Here is a 17,757-nt window from a genome sequence, read left to right on the forward strand (position 1 = left end):
ACTGGTGCAGTGGTTCTCAGTGGGAAAAGGTTACATCCTGTGTTGACAGTGCTGCTTTTCTGCTCTGTGGCTCAGAGAGTCCCTGCCAGCCTCGTGCCTACCCTGAGATATCCCACTCAAACAGGCACAGTTCAGGTCGGGAAAGATGGATGAAACCAGAGCGCACAATGATACAGCTGGAGACCATCTGCTCTCTGGACTTAGCTCCAGCCAACAGGAGCTACAGATGTGTAAGCACATGTTCCTACGAAGCACAGAACAAGTACATGTGTGTATTGTGAGGCTGAAGCTGTGAATGGGAATTACTAAATAAGTGTAGAGGCAGTGTTAGCTGTAACTCCATGATTTGTGGAAGTAGCGCCATGACGTGGTGCTTCTCTTTGGGCAGTGAATATCTGATTTGTTACACACAGAATAGAGGACACTTAACAGTACGAGTAGTATATTCTGAAAATGCTTCTGAGTTCATGCCATTCTGCCAATGTAGGCAGAGGATCACCTAATTTGTGGATCCACCTAGGACTTAGGCAGTTGCAGGCATGCCTAACTAAATCTTCAGATGCCAATGCAACTTTACTGATAAAAACCTGACCAACCCCTGTGATCAGTGAGGATAAGTCTTAGCAGTTGCATTATGGGGGATTTGATATTTATAGAGCCAGTAACAGAGACTAAGGGTTCATGTGCACCAAGACTCTGCTCCATTGCTGAGGAGATACATGTGAGCTGCTCCAGCTGCGCAGGTTCGAAGCACTCTCTGCAGCCTGGATCCCAGCCACAGACCAGTGGAGGTGGTTCCTCCCTGCCCTTACCCTGTGCCCATGTATGCTACCTTCTGCCAGCCCCAGATTCACACAACTATATAGCTGTTTGATCAGAGAAATAACAAGAGCTAATCCTGGCACAGTACAGCTTAGTTTTATTGGCAGTGTGACACAGCTCAGCCTACCTTGTCCTGAAATCCCATGCAAATTCATATGCTTCACTTTGAGGATCAAGAGGTTGTTCAAATCCAGTCTAATAGAGAGTGGGTAAAAATGACCTGCTATCATTCCTAAGAGTCACATGGTGAGTGTGTGAACAAGAAGTGGACTTTTTTTTCCTGATACCAAAATAATTACAGAAGGGAATTTGCAGATTGCTCATATGTGCTGTCTCTGCCAGTCCTTTTCTCAGTTCTCTGCTCAGATTTTTATAAGGCATCTCCAGGCTGATTTTCATCCCTTTAACTTATAAGAAAAACTTAGCTTTAAGTTTCAAGGGAACTGAGTAAGATCTGTCAGCACAATTACTCAGGTAAACATAAAAATATGGGTTTATATACAAAAGTTGAAGTAAGCCCTTCTAGTGTGTCAGAACATGTTTTTGAGCAGCATTTATCTGCTAATGATCCCTTAATGGTTGTGTCTGACAAATAACACAATGAAAGGAACCTAAAAAATGTCTCTGCTGATAGCTATGACTACTGTGGTGGGAGATACAGATCTGTCTTGGATGAGTCAAAGGTAGAGTATGGCAAACATTGCAGTGACAAGTACTTGGTTTCAGATGTTTCTCATGGTCTATGAAGAAACACCAGTTATGGAAGTGTTTCATTTCATCTGACCCTGACACTGTAGGAAGACAAGCTTTCACAGATTGGGGTGGTGATTGTAAATCTTTGTCCCCTTGCTTTAAAACACAATAGCTGGCACAGAGAGGCAATCTTCACATTTTTGGTCTGCCTGCAGAACATGTTTGGCTGCACAACATAGTTGTGGTTTTCCTTCCCATTAAAACCAGGATATTATGTATTCAGCTATTACATTCCTTTATTTTTGTTAGCAAATGTATAATACCAACTATTACAAGACGCTGCCTCCAGCCTACAGCACAAAAGCCTGTGTTACTCAGAAACCTTCCCACCAGCATGAAGGAGAGCTTCCAGCCCTGTCACCCACCTCCTGCACTGCACAAAGCCTCCTGTGTGCCAGCACCTACCACCACCATGGAGCCAAGCACAGGGTGCTCTCACAGCCCTGGGGGAGGCTAGTGAAAGTAATTTTTTAAGCCGGATGTATTTCACATAAAATGTGAGTGTGGGAGGAGATAAACCATGGCTTTAGGCTCCTTAGAACACTGTTTTGGAGGAACCATTTTCCTTATCTTCCTCCAGTTTGTTTTATAGCAGTTTTTGTTCTCACGGCTGACTTAGCAAAGATGGAAATAATGATATATAAACCTGGGAGGAGAGGCTGCAGAGCAAAGTCCTGTAAACTTAAGATCTGGTTCCTGAGGACTTTATAGGCTGTGATACTTGAGGTGATTTTTTCCAACTTATGTGCTCTCTCCAGGTCATGGAGGCATTTGCCTACACGTTTTATGGAATCATTCTAGAGTCTTCACATAAATCTTTTTCCCAACATCATTTTGGTCTTCAATATTTACAGCAGAGGCAATTTATGAGCATAATAAATTGTTTTAACAAGAAAAAACCCCACATCTGCTTTTGCTCCGCTTTCACTGACACAGGCAGCATATGCCCATATCACAGCACTGGGACATCAGGGGACAGTATAACCATGTATCTCTATAATACAGTCTTGCCTTTGCTAGTAACAGGTTCCATATGAGTTGGCAAGGCCTCAGGACTGAGGCTGGTCAGGCTTGCCCTGTCTGAACTCACCCTGTTCTGCCTGCAGCTCTGGTTTACTCAGCTTAGCTGTGACAGCAAGTTCTCTAATTGTTCAGGTATCTATGGCTAATGTCTTTTATTTTGTGTGACACAAACCTAGCTTTAGGTAGACACTAGGCAGTAGTAAGCAATGATTCTGAATGAGGTATCTACCACTCAGCATGGATGTAGTGTAGAGAAACACAGACCTGATGTAACAGCAGAGGCCTTGCAAAGCAGGCACGCAGGACACAGCATAGAGGAGCATGGGCAAGGGGTGATGGCAGCTGGGGCATGTGTTGGCACTGGAGACCTCCCAATTATAAACAACTTTCTACTGGCCAGTTAAAGAACTACAGAGCTGGAGAAAACAGGGTTTAAGGGTAACAAAGAGAAAATGAGGTAGTATCAAACATATGTAAAAGACACCATTTACAGAAAATTTGGGTGTAACATGGAGCTGCAGACTGGTGAAGAAAGAACAAAGGTGCAAGTGCGTGTTAGCAAAGGATGACTTCAGGTGGAACTTGGAGAGAGAAAGAGGAAACCACCAACATGACCATCATACACCTCCAGAGAGGGACTCCAGATGCTGGAAACTGCCCCACCAACACCAGAATGCAGCCACCAACGTCAGAACCCATTGGAGTAGTGGAAAGGTGACAGGGAGAAGGGGTAAGAAATAATAAGTGTGTGTATAACCATTTTTAATTGGATTGTGGTTTTGGGAAGCACTCTCTAAGCACAAAAGTAAGGTACATAGAAATGCTCTGTGCTCTAAGGTATGGAAGTAGTAGTAGTAGTAGTAGTAGTAGTAGTAGTAGTAGTAGTAGTAGTCTAAACAGGGAAATGAGATGTACAGGAATGTATTTAGTGTCCTTAGATATTACTTCAGTGACTCCTCCATGATTTCACAAGAAGTCTGTGAAAGGCTGGCATCCCAGAAAGGGTCACTGAGTACAGCCCTTCCAGTTACAAGCACTGCATCAGCCTGTTTAGAAACCCCTGAAACCTCTCATGGTCTATCCACACAATATTACTTCACCATTTACAGAAAACTGAACCAGCTATGCCTGCCTCTTGACATAGAGGTTCAGTTCCTTTAGAGACTGTTTATGCATTCTGACTCGCTTTTAATTGTATTAACATTATAAAAGATATTCTAGGCACTAAGGAAATATGTGGACAATATTTTATATGGCTACTGAATAGCACCTGGAAATCTCATGTTTCATGTCTCAGCCTTAACAATTCATCCAGTTCCTAAAAAGGTTCTGATAGTCACAAACAGTCCTATTGATTTCTGTTGTATTTGGAAGGTCTGGAACCAAGGTTTTGGTGCAAGATTGTGCCTGAGAAATTTTCTGGAAATAGCAGTTTGAAGTCTACCCAAAGGCAGTGTGGAGATGCTTGCATTACTACTGCTTTATTGCATAACAGGAAAACTTTACTGCCCAGGCTATCAAGTCAGCCCTAAGATTTTCTCCAGTAACCTCAGTTCAGTGTTTGCGGAGAGAAGAGTTTGTGAAATCAGTTTTAGTTATCTAAACAAGATAACAAAGGGACAAAACCCCATTGCATAATCAGTAGAAATGCATAGTTTTCAGTGATGAAAGCAGTGAATTGGCATTTGCCTTCTGAGCAAAGCTTTAAGGCAATTTCTGCCAAGCAGACATGGGTCTTATAGCCTGGCTATATATCAGTCTGAAACATGTTAAACATTGAATGTCCATACTATGACTGCATTTCTGAGGTTTTGATCCCCAAAGCCTTGGAAGTTAAAACCCAAGCTGAAATCCAGTCCAGCAGTCCACATATGTTGTACACAACCCTCTCGCCTCACAGGCTGGGAGACACTGCTGAGAAGTGAAATTGGTTGCTGCAATTAGCAGAGGTCAGTGCTTGTGAAACAACTGCACCATCTTAACCTCAGTGGTTTATAGATCTTAGGATTTAGCTGTCTCTGAGTATGAGACTAATAACTGAGCAGAAAGTAATGCAGCCTGAGCAGACTGCAAAGGTTTCTCTTGTCTGTCTTCCCTCTCTTTCTTTTAGCCTCATGATTTCATGGGTCTCATTTACAAGTATGATTCTTTAAAAAATATTAATATCAGATTCTCTTCTAAGAAAAAGGTCAAAATATAAATCCATGCAGTCTAGTGACAAAGCTGAGTTGGTCAGTAATTCATCTTATATCTACTGAAGGGAAAAGTGCCATTAGACACAGAGAATGGAAGACGGGTTGTTGAGATCCGGTTGAATAGATCAATCTCACTGCATAGCTTGTTTGTACACCGGTGTCTTCACTGCGCCTGTGTATGCAGATGTCTGACTTCTGTCTCCCAGACACCATATATGCACAAACATAATTCAGACCATGAAAGAAAGGTAGAACAGAAAAAACCCTGAGAGAGGCATGAAAGGCTCTATTCCATCTGGAAAAAAAAACCTGTGGATACAGCACAGTTCAGCATAAGGCTTTTCAGAGAAGCACTGTGATGGCTGAGTGTCTGCCTGCAGCCATGCTTTCCACAGGGCCTTGCAGTTGAAGAGTGAAATAATCCAACCTGAAGTTCACCTCCGTCCCGCACATCATGTGCCTGGGAGCGTGACTGCTGAGGCTGCCACGGACCAGCAGCCAGGCAGGCAAGGGCTGTGCACGTGCTGGCAGGGAAGGCTGCCGCCAGCCTGCGGCTCTGCTTTAGCGTGCCAATAACGCTTAGCACAACCATCTAATGTAGAGCTTTTCTTCTTTCCTTTGAGTATGCTGTGATCTGCAGTGGAATAAATTAATCCTCCAGTACAAAACCACTATTTTCTGCAAGGATGAAGAGGATAACCTAAACCCTTTCTCCACAAGCAAGGCACAGCCCTCAGAACTAATTAGCACGGAACAAACTGTACTGATAACTCTCCGCTTTCCCCTTCCTGGGCCAGAGAAAGCAAAAAGATTGAGAGCACCACTAAAATTGAAATTTATTGCAGGGAGCAAACCTTTTAACATAGGAAATGGGAGGCTTTACTGGAGATAAAACCTTTTATATTTTGGTTTCCTGCCACTCTTCGGTGCACAAGGCAAGCCTGTTATCTCCCACTGGTTTCCTGGGGCTCTGCAGGGCCCCAGTGACTCAGAGCAGAGCCTGCAGATCTTCCTCCCAACAGTCACCATCAGCTGACTGCTTCTTTCAGTGGCCTTGTCCTCAGCCAGCCTGGAAGTCTTCTGCCCCTCGCAGTGTAAAGCTTTGTTTACCTTTGTAAAACCCTAGAGAAATCCAGTGGTTTGGTATACATAATATGTTACACTCAACAGCTGTTGTCAATGCTGATTTAATAGCAGGTAATAAAACTTTTATGAAAGTGCTCTACAGTGAGCTGCCCTAAACCAAAAGTGTGTTTAAGAGCTGCTCTTCAAACTCTGGCGTGAAGCCAGCGGACTGGTGCTAACTACTGCCGAATCTGGCCCCTCCTCTGCTCACCCTTGACTGGCACCAAGTCCTGCTCTCCTTTTTCTGTTAAACCTTAAAGATAAGTTTTAACAGAAATGAGAGTTTTACTAGAGGGAAGGCATTCCAGAAAGTGTCCTTTTGTGTTGCTTGTCTTAATAGTCACTATATAAAAAAGACCAAATTTGCATACTTTCTTTTTCCATTCCCAAGTGACAAATCCTTAAAAGTCAATGAACAGAAGTCCACTGGGAACAGTTTTAACTGCATCAGTCAACAGGAATTTTGTTGTTGACTTTGGTGAAATAAGGATCTGAGACTGACACCTCCAGGGTGGGCTTCTCAGGTTTAAACAAGAGATTGTTTTAAAAAAGACAGTACCATTTCTAGGTTTCTTCTGTGTTTTGAGCTTGTACTGAAATCAGAGAGGCTAACCTGCAAGTTCCACTTTCTTCCTTTACCCAGCATTTTTTTAGAGTTCAAATTAACATGTAAGTTCAACTGAAGCTTAATAGCAGAGCCAGAAGATGGGCTGGCAGAGAAGCACAGGTAGAAACAATGGCATTCAGCTTAATTTCAGCAGCTTTCAAGATAATATAAAATAATGAAATTAAACCTGCACAAATCCACTCTCCAAGGCAACAATTATCTTCATTGTTTACCAACACACCTGCCAAATCTGGTTTTGATGCCATAATCATTTCCTCTTCCTCTGACTACAAAGGAAAAGAGCTGAATGTGAGAAGGGATGGGTATATTTAGGCCACAGAAGCCTTCCCTGATATTCCTTTTTGAAGCCACCAGTCTCCTGGTTATCTTGTAGTACAATATACAGACTTGAAAGACTCACGGTGATGCTGAGAGCACCATATCTGCAGGCTAGCTGTAGCATTAACTGAGAATTTTCCAGTGTTTAAGAAAAAAAAGGTGCCATTTCGTCATTGGAAAGTATTAAATGCCTTTGTATTTTGCGTTTGGTCTTGCTGAGTATCAGTTTCTCTAATGGGAATGAACATGCATCAGAGGAATAAAATTATATTATTTTAGGGTTAAAATAATAATTGATAGTACAGGAAATAAAAAATTGGAAGATTTAGGGAGTTTAAAATAAGATGTATTCTTTCAGACAACAGATATAGGCTGCTTATGTGTGAAAGCCATGACACTTGCAGAAAGCATGGTGGAGGCGCAGGGTTCAGTCTGCAGCAGAGGAAAAGAAAGGAGTTGAAGCCTGTTCTGTGTTGTGAATATGATAGTCAGTAAGAGGTGGACAGCCTCTACACAGGGATGTTGATGTTTATTTTATTCAGTTGTTTAAACCCAAATACTGAGAGGTTTGTCAGATTCTGGATCAGAACCCAGGCACGCTCAAGCAGCACTCCCACACATCTGCCCGTCCCTGCCTTGGCTCCCCGGTCATGTAGTTTCACACAGGCTGGGAAAGTCCCTTTTCCAGCACAGGCCTCACAACTGGCTCTTGGGGGTTCTTTCCAGCTCAGCAAGGGATTTGGGTGTGAAGTCTTTCAGGAGTAAGCGGAAACTCAATCTCACTCTCCCACTCCTGCTGTAAGTGAGAGACTGGGCAATACAGCTGCCTCAGCACACTTCTGAAAAACAGCCTGATTCAGAACTGGCTGCCTGGTAGAAGAAAGGCTGTGGCCTCCTGTCTTTGGAAGAGGGCTTTTGCCCTGCGTCTCAGAAACAACTCCTGAACCTCTACAATCTCAGACATGTCCAGAGGTATCTTTGCAGTCTCTGCTGGGTTAACTCAAGGCACCTCTTGCCTTGCAGCCACTGAGGGTATTTCAGTTGCCTTCCTGCAGAATTCAACACTTGTCTCCAGCAGCCTTGGACTGGATGGCACGGTGGGGCCTCTTCTGTGCTGGAGCCATGTAGGAGGCTTCAGTCAAAAGCCCATTTGAGTCAATAGTACGACTCAATTAATGGAATTCAGCTGACTAGATGTACATCTGAGCTATTCCCTTTATAGTCAGTGACAAGAATAGGTACAGCTAAGCTATGATCCATTTCCATTTTAAAGGAGACATCTAAAATGTCAGATAAATTAGGTTCTAAATGTACCATTTCCACTCCCTGTACAAGGAGACCAGAATGAACCACTCAGATACACACATCCACCTGGCTGACCTCTGAAATTAGGTGAGATGAGTCCTGTTCCTAGACACTTGCCAGACAGCAGAGCACCCTCAAGCTTTAGTACCAAGGGAGCTTTAGTGTGAAGGCACTGTAAAACACAATGCAGGGGGCTAGGGAAGGTGGTGGTAGAGCTTATGTTGTAACACATGAAGCATGCATAACCCCAGATTAGGCATCTGTGCAACTCTTGCAGCAGGGAATAGATCCTGGTGCCACAGCAGGACAGCCAAATCTCCAATGGGGATCAACAGATGCAAAATCTGTTCAGTGCCATTAGATGCAAAAGCTGGAGCAGTCCCTTCTCACAGTAACACCCATCAGAGGGAGATAATGTGCACCTTTTATGCAGATTCCAATGAGTAGTTTATTTACCTGCCCTAGGAGGTCCCAATCTGCCAGTGAAGTGAAGCACTTCCCAGAGGGCACTTTGCAGATGCTGCACTGAAAGAGTTTGCTTGGTATAACATAATTCAGTGTTGATTAGAGTAATAATTAGAGGGCAGGTCTTGTCTCACAGCTCATGGTGCCTCCATATCACTCGAGAGCCTAGGAGTCCTTCCAGCCCCTCCTCATCACCATTTCACTAGTCATTATTAGTACCTGCATTTTCATTTTTAGTGAGACATCTAAACACTTCTAAAAAACCCAGCCCTGGCTACATGCCAATCACCATCTAATTCAGCTACGCCCATCATCCCTGAAGGGGATCTGTGTGGTTTCACATTCCCAGTAACCAGTTCCTCTGAGGCTGACTTGAGTGTTGCTCCCAACAAAAGAAAGTTCCAGTGAGGGCTCAGTGGGAGACAACTGCATCACAGCTTCTTCCAGCTTATTCTCCCCTGTGGAGCTTTGGGTAATAGTTCTTCTTATAACAAATTCATTTTGTTCACTTCCAGGGGAGATGATGTATGGAATTTGGTGTTATTTGACAATGGCCCATTGTGGAGCCTTGCAAGGCAGGCACTTACTCCATAACTTTCCTTTTCTGAATGAATTGTGAGCTGTTTCCTTCCAGATTGCCATTTTCTTCTTGGCCTTTACTCAAGACAACACTTTTATTTTTTTCTGAGAAGAATTTGTCTTTAACAACTTGAGCTGTATTAACAGTTATGACCTAGATACATGTGTGCAGTAAATAATAGGATAGTAAAATAAAAACCAAAACCACATTTGGGTGTAAGGGAACTTGGGAAAGAAAGAGGGTGTCAATCAGAGACTCATAAACATAATCTTTATGCCATCTCATTTCACTGTTATTTGGCATCCTTAAAGACTGCAGATCACAAGCAAGATCAAGGACTATGGGAGTCAACATCTTGGATCCCAGCCTCTCATTTAACCTTGGTCTGACAAGTACCCCTGCTAAATGCTTCAAAAGAAAACACAGGACATTTTTTGGTACATAGGAGTAGGATAACCTGCCCCACCAAAAGAGCTTATCCTTATCTGTGGTGCTTGGAGATCAGCTTCAGCCCTGAAACTCAAGTAACTGCATCCCTTCCAAAAACCAGGTAGGAGTAGTTGTCACATCGAGGTCGACGATGACACTTTCTAAGAAAAAACACCTGCATATTGGTTTGTTTCTTTTACCTGTTGAAATGATTAGTGGGCCAATATCACAAGTACTGAACTAGAAAAGACAACACTCTGGTTGTGGCCAAGGGACAGAGAGGAATGAATTCATTTGCTTAGTAGATTTTTGCTTTTTCTCCTCTCCTCAGGCTTTAATTACTTTGTTCAGTTCATTCATATTATTATTGTTAATTATGGTTAACTGGCCATAAGCCCATTCTCTTTTTGCAAACTTGTACAAGCAGGACCAACTCAAGAGACATAAATATCTGGTCAGAACAGCAGACTTCTGGAAAAGTGGAAAGTGAATCCTGTTGCTTACTTTTCCTGAAGTAGCTTCTCAGCAAGTTGTCTGGCTCTTACCCTTCCAGCTGATGGTGGGCAGGATACATGCTGGAGCCCTTTCTAGTACCCCCTTCAGCTCCCACACCTCCCATCTCACCTGTGGTGGTAGCAGCACATTGTATTTCTTCAACGCCATCCAGATGTTTCTTTCAACTCCGTGTGCTCTGGCTCTCCAGAGGCAGGGGAGAATTGGCCCTTGCATGCTTGGGACCAAAATCTCCAATTTTGTTCACAGTGCCTAGGAGCCCGGCTGTCTTACAACAACTTTTTATTTCTGAAATCCTTGTTGACTTCATTCTTTCTCCTTGAACAGATCTGCATTTATTTATGTATTTATTTAAGACCATATTGAATAAAGGAGCAGTCTTCAAATCTGGCAAAAAAGGTGCCATGTTCCCAGTTTGGAAAGGATGGATCTATCCATTGCTCATCCACTTTAATTCCCATCTGGCTCTGTATCCCATATACAAAGGTGGCCAGGCTGCATCTGTAAACAAGGGCAGGCCATACCCTAAAGCCCTGGCTTATATACCATACATACTGTGCCATTGCCTGCATGGTCTCTGCCATGCAGGGCTCTCCTAGGAAATGCATAGGCCAGCCCTTGTTCCCAGCACTTTGGGAGAGTTGATCCTGTTTGAGGAGGGGAAGAGGAAGGAGGGAGCAAGAGAGTTCAAAAGTGTGGATGCAAAGCAAGCCATGCTGCTGGGGTTCCATGACTGCAAATTGCATCTGGTGAGTTTTATTTAGCAGTGCAGATGTGACCTAACTGAACAAGATCCAGAAGCTGGAGTGTGGCAGGGACACCAGGATGATGCTGTTGCAGGGGTCCAGCAGCCAGATGGCATCTTGCTTGTCTGCAAGTGAAACTCAAGCAGCTGTTTGAGAACATGAATACAGCCAACCCTCATGCCATGGTCTGTCACCAAGGCTAAGGTCAGCCATGGTGTTAGTCCAAAGTGCTGAGGTTTGCATGAAAGTGTGGAGGAGCTTCAGTGGGTAAATTTTTCCCTTCCCCACATTTTTTCCTTCACAACGTTCAAATTCATTGTCATTCGGGTCTCAGGAGAGAGACTTTCCTAGACTTCTTCCAGAAGCAGAAAGTAATGAAGGGAATAAGCAATGATTCTTCTTTTATGTCATATCCGGAGGGTGGCATTGTCATTTTGGGAGCTATTTTCTTGGCCTACCTTGGAAGCTGAACTGCCTTAGGCTTCCTATGCAGCTGATGGTGAAAGGTGCTCAAAATGGCTTTCCAAGGGATCCCAAATTAGAATTACCCTAGAGGGCCTCCTGCCTCTTTCCATTGAGTACAATTAAATAGATTCTTAATTTTAGCCCTCTGAGTTTCACCTAAATTAGATGTCTGAAGACATCCATCTCAGGCTGTAAGTGTGGCTTGCTGAACTGCATTGACACCCAGCTGTGACAATTAAGCTTGTTTATTAACATTGGTTAAGGGAGTGGGGGGAGGGAGAAAACTATGCCAGATTATTCTGAATCTGTTCCCTGAAGCATCTGCTCACATTTTAGGTATGAACCAGTCATATTCGATCCGGAAAGGTCACGGGAAGGCAACTCAGTCCTGCTCTCAGTTTATGGATCATTCTTAAAGAAAACAAGGAAGGAAAAACTGTGCCTTAACAGGTAAAAAACCACAATTACTATATAAAAATAAGTTCTTAACCAGGAGTGTAACTAAAGAAAACTAGATACTGTGATCTTTACTGCTACCTCAGCATGCTAATTGAAAACAAGAAGACAATGTAGTTCACATAAATCTGAAATGGAGATTCTTATGTTCTTTTTTTTTTTTTTTCATCTAACTGCAAATTTCAGAGTTGAGAGTTGTGCCAACAGGTTTTTTTCAGTTTAAGGTTCTTTAAGATGCTGGCAAGAACATGTCACCTCATTGTCTCCACTCAACATTTCCCTGTGTAGCACGTGGCCCATGTGTTTGGGGGACAGATTAGAGATGCGGTTTTTAGTTTATTTGGTGGCCTGGTTCCCCTCATGTGACCCAAACACTTCCTGGCTCACTCTGAGATCTACTCTTCTTAGCTCCCACTTTGTTTCAATGGTCAAAGTGCATCAGGACATATAAAAAATAACTTTATTCCTCACTGGCAAAGAAACAAGTTGGAGAAAAGACATCTGTTGGTCAAGTACCATATTACCCCAGAGACATTCCTAGAGAGCCAGAGCTGCTGGCTTGCAGGAGGTTGTGCTTGCACAGCCATAACACAGTGGACAGGACTCCCTTGTTTGTGCATGTGGCTGTGTAAATATGTGCATGGATGCCTCAGGCACATGGCAGGTGGTAGCTAAGACTTCTGAAATTCCAAGTAGCAGATCTGAGAGTAAGCGGGTCAAGAGTTTAGACTCTGAATCAGAAAATCACAGGTTGGAAGTTGGAATAGAATCAGAAGATGGGCTGAGAAACTTAAGGAAAATCTTTGTGTCATTTCCAGTGTGTGGCAGACTGTAATAAGGCACTTGAAATGTCCCTAGACTTCTTAGCTGAGTTGCTTCCCATGCAGCAGCACTCTCAGTGTGCTGGTGCCTGGGAGATGTTGTCTGATATAAATGACTTTTTCTCATCCTCAGAGCAGCTGTCTGCCACTGTTCAGGATGCTGCAGCTAAAGCTCTAATTAACCATGAACAAAATGGAGGAACAATGAAATATCTGCTCATTGTTACTTTTTTATTTCACATTCCTATTTTATCCTTCATTCTTCCCTAAATCTGTGTTTTATTCTCATCAAGGGGATAACAATTTTGGCCACTCTTGGCATTCAAACTAGGCTGACATATGCTGGCAAGTGTACTACCGACCTCTTCTTCACGCATCACATGCACTATTTGCATAGCCGGACCTGCTAGCTGAGCTTTGGCCTAGTAAGTGTTGGTATTTTGTTTTCATTTCATTGAGTTATGTCACCTTAATATAATCTCTAAAACACTGATCATTCCCTTACCAAAACTCCAGCTTGACAGAAGGACTTTGACCAACACCTCTTACACAACCCTGCTAATAGCTGTCCAGAGAAATCATAGAATCACAGAATATCTTGAGTTGGAAGTGACCCATAAGGATCATCAAATCCAACTCCCTGCTCCTTGTAAGAATACCTAAAACTAACCCAAATGACTAAGAGCATCATCCAGACACTCCTTGAACTCTGACAAGCTTGGTGCCATAACGACTTCCCTGGAGAGCCTGTTCCAGTAACTGACCACCCTTTCAGTGAAGAACCTTTTCCTAATGTCCAACCTGAACTTCCCCTGATGCAGCTTCATCCCAATCCCCCATGTCCTACTGCTGGTCCCCAGAGAAAGGAGATCAGCACCCCCCCTCTCTGCTACCCACCTTGAGGAAGCTGTAGGCTGTGATGAGGTCACCCCTCAGCTCTCTTCCTCTCCTCTCCTCTCCTCTCCTCTCCTCTCCTCTCCTCTCCTCTCCTCTCCTCTCCTCTCCTCTCCTCTCCTCTCCTCTCCTCTCCTCTCCTCTCCTCTCCTCTCCTCTCCTCTCCTCTCCTCTCCTCTCCTCTCCTCTCCTCTCCTCTCCTCTCCTCTCCTCTCCTCTCCTCTCCTCTCCTCTCCTCTCCTCTCCTCTCCTCTCCTCTCCTCTCCTCTCCCCTCCCCTCCCCTCCCCTCCCCTCCCCTCCCCTCCCCTCCCCTCCCCTCCCCTCCCCTCCCCTCCCCTCCCCTCCCCTCCCCTCCCCTCCCCTCCCCTCCCCTCCCCTCCCCTCCCCTCCCCTCCCCTCCCCTCCCCTCCCCTCCCCTCCCCTCCCCTCCCCTCCCCTCCCCTCCCCTCCCCTCCCCTCTCCTCTCCTCTCCTCTCCTCTCCTCTCCTCTCCTCTCCTCTCCTCTCCTCTCCTCTCCTCTCCTCTCCTCTCCTCTCCTCTCCTCTCCTCTCCTCTCCTCTCCTCTCCCCTCCCCTCCCCTCCCCTCCCCTCCCCTCCCCTCCCCTCCCCTCCCCTCCCCTCCCCTCCCCTCCCCTCCCCTCCCCTCCCCTCCCCTCCCCTCCCCTCCCCTCCCCTCCCCTCCCCTCCCCTCCCCTCCCCTCCCCTCCCCTCCCCTCCCCTCCCCTCCCCTCCCCTCCCCTCCCCTCCCCTCCCCTCCCCTCTCCTCTCCTCTCCTCTCCTCTCCTCTCCTCTCCTCTCCTCTCCTCTCCTCTCCTCTCCTCTCCTCTCCTCTCCTCTCCTCTCCTCTCCTCTCCTCTCCTCTCCTCTCCTCTCCTCTCCTCTCCTCTCCTCTCCTCTCCTCTCCTCTCTCTCCTCTCCTCTCCTCTCCAGCTGAACAGACCAAATGACCTCTCAGCTGCTCCTCGTAACTCTTGCCCTCCAAATAGCCTACTGGTCCCACTTTGCTGAGGTGTCCTAAGCCTCCACACTCATAAAGCTAAGGGCATCTAGTGCCACTCACCCATTCCATGTTCACGTGAACACCAGTTCAGCAATACACAAATTTTGGATGGCACTTAATAAACTGTTCTTGATTGTAGGAACAGAGGACAGACATTTATGACAAAAACTTTTCCTCACACTTGTGTCATGCACTTTCTGCAGATCTAAGATGTTCTTTTCATTCTATATGACCTCATGTCAAGTGTATTTAGTGACATTAATGCTCTATGGTATAATTAGTATGGCGGCTTCTGTTTCTCCCTGGGGCTGAACTGAGAAGTGAACTGACAGGGCGCTGTGTCAGATCTGGGAAACTAATTCCCAGCCATTTCCTCCCTCATCAGTCATCGCCTGCCTGCTGCCCTCAGACCTGATAATTATACAGGCAGTTCAGATAGGACTTGCTAATGAAGGACCATGTAGTCTTTGTTCTTATTTCTGGCTGCTGAGGCTGGGTCCACTTCTCCTAAGCTCAGCTGCTGTGAAGTTAAACATTCAATCCAAGCCAGTCATCACTCTTTCTGCTGGTCAACAGGGAGAGAGGGACAGAAGCTGATTTCCCCAGAGTGATTAATCTCATCCTAAACTAGACCTCTAGAATAGGCAAATATTACAATAATAATTCTAGAAGTGGATTTATCTTTGATTTTAATCGCATATAGCTTTATTTTTCACCAGCTAAATCTCATTCTAACTATCTGTCCTAAATGGGCATTCTTGACTGGGAAAATGTTCAGCTTCTTTCTCCCATACCTGCTTGCACCTGGAAAAGGCTCACTCTAAATATTTACCTAGGAAAGGACTGAGTAGTTAGTCACACCGGGAGGATTGTTGTGAGACCTACAGCTCTGGTGTGGGCTCTTTGCTACTTGGATGACAGGAGGTGAAAACTGCACAGAGGTATGAGCTAAGGAAACAAATATTAACTGCTCTAGACTCTTTCATAGCAGCAGCAAGCTTTGTGAGAAAGCTGTGAAATCTAATGCTTTGTTAAATTTTATGTCATATTTAAACATCAGTATTTAACTGCCCATATAAAACCAGTTGTATTTTCATTTGTTATACAATTGTGAATGGCTATTTGATAGTAGCAGGAGGCCATGAGGGTGCAAAGGTGTGCTGACGAGTGCTGGCTACATGTGCACTCTCATTATGGCAAAAACATTGCACTACTTAAGCCTTGAAGAACTGCAGTGAAGTCACGGAAGCAGAAAAAAACCCACAATTAGGGTGGCAGAACATTTTACACTTTTTATTGGCACAAACTCTTCCCAGAATAACAGTATGAATCAACCATCTGAGCCAATGTTTAGCAGTCACAAGTAAAACAGGACTGTTGAGATTAAAATGGTCTACAGGACTGTTTTGTTTGAAATTAAGTGGAGGCAGTCAAAAAGGTGTTGGTGAGGGGAAAAAGCAAGCAACCTTGAGAAACCGTCTCAAAGAAGAAAAGAACCCTGGAGATACTTGGAATCAAAAACACACACTGTGCTGTGCAAACCAGCCAGCCTGTCAGTTTTCAGTACATTTACAAGGCATAGGTATCTGATTTAGTGGCAGTTTTGCCTGTGCTGATACTGCTTCTGAGGAGTCAGGCAGAGAAAGAAGCCTTCACTCCCACCAGCTCCATCCCCATCTCCACTCCCAACCACTCACATGGCCGCAGAGGTGTGGACAGCTGCCCGCTCCCTGCTGCAGAGGCCACTGCTGCCAGCTGGGTACTCTGCTCCCATTTGAGCCCTGCTCAACAAAAGAGAGATGCTAATATGAGGAGGTATCTAGGGTTAGGGCAGAAGCTTACAAACTTACTCTTTGTACAGTCCAACTTGTTTAATATAGTTTGACAGCTGAAAATCTAAGGCTGCAGCTTTCCTAGTGGCAGGAACCATACCTGGGCAGGGAACACCACTGGCATTGCTCCGGGGTGGCTGGGCAGTGCCCTCCTGATGGAACAAGGAACAGGATGGGAGCTCAATCCACAACCATCCTTAAGAGCCACTTTGAGCGAGGCCACCCATTTCAGACACTGGAAGTCCAACTGGGTGGCACGGCTGCTCCACACTATGCGGTAGCACTTCCCAGTCCCAGCACATTCACTGTGCCAGTTACACCAAAGTCTGAGCTTGTCCCTTAAGCTGGGCTGGCATCTCAGAGCCAGCTCCATCCCTGGAGCTGTGCCCGTTTCGGCAGGTGGGAGCAGGAGAGCGGCTGGAGCACAGAGACGGTGCTGGGCTAGGGGAGAGGCAGCCCCAGCCTTCCCCTGCTCCCCTGCCTGTGTGCACACACGGTGCAAAAACCTCCGGCAGTGAACGTGTTATTTGACAAATGGCACTTCACTTGCAGCAGAGTTCCGAGCAGAACAGCTTGTTTGTTCTGCAGCTGCCTGGGGCTGTTTCCACAAAGTCCACTGAAGGACGCTGCCCGCCACCTCAGTGTTATCTCAGAGAAAAGCAACAAAGCGCTCCACACAAGTTCTGTAAAGAAAATGTTTTATTTAAAGTGTTAAATATCATCACCAGAATGAGTTTGATTTACATTAGTTGGTGTTCATTACAGGCCTAATCTGCCCCCTTTTTTTTTTTCCCCAACTGTAATTCCTTTTAACTTTTTAAAACGTACTATGTACAAGACAGCAGTGATCACTGGAATAGTGCTATTTACATGACTAAACCATAAGTAGAGTTGCAGACATGTGAAAATTAAAAAAAATACATAAATTTTTTAAAATAAATACTGCATAATGAAAAGTATGTACAAACCTTCCATGCGTCATGTCCTTGATTTTAAAATTTGAAATAATTTATATAGGACTATGTATTCAAGAATGTGTGAGCACATCTCACAGTATCAAGAAAGTGGTTACATATTTTTGTTTAATATCCTGGGGGATATTATAGACCACGTTAGTAGTATTTATTTGCTGCTGGTAGACAGGTGCCTAAATTATTTCAATAAATATAACTTTACCAGTCTGTCCATTAACTTTAAAATAATCCATTATATAAACTCTGAAGACAAGACACAATCTTGATTTATATGATATTGCACAAAGTAAAAGGCATTTTAAGTGATAATTTTATTACTTTTGCCGTCTCATGAGGCATGTACAATTTCTTAATGGGAAACTTTTAATAGACTTTCAAATAAAATCAGAATAATTCTGTGTGGCCTTAAAGG

Source organism: Patagioenas fasciata, chromosome 2 (genome assembly GCF_037038585.1).
Source record: "Patagioenas fasciata isolate bPatFas1 chromosome 2, bPatFas1.hap1, whole genome shotgun sequence".
Classification (NCBI taxonomy): domain Eukaryota; kingdom Metazoa; phylum Chordata; class Aves; order Columbiformes; family Columbidae; genus Patagioenas; species Patagioenas fasciata.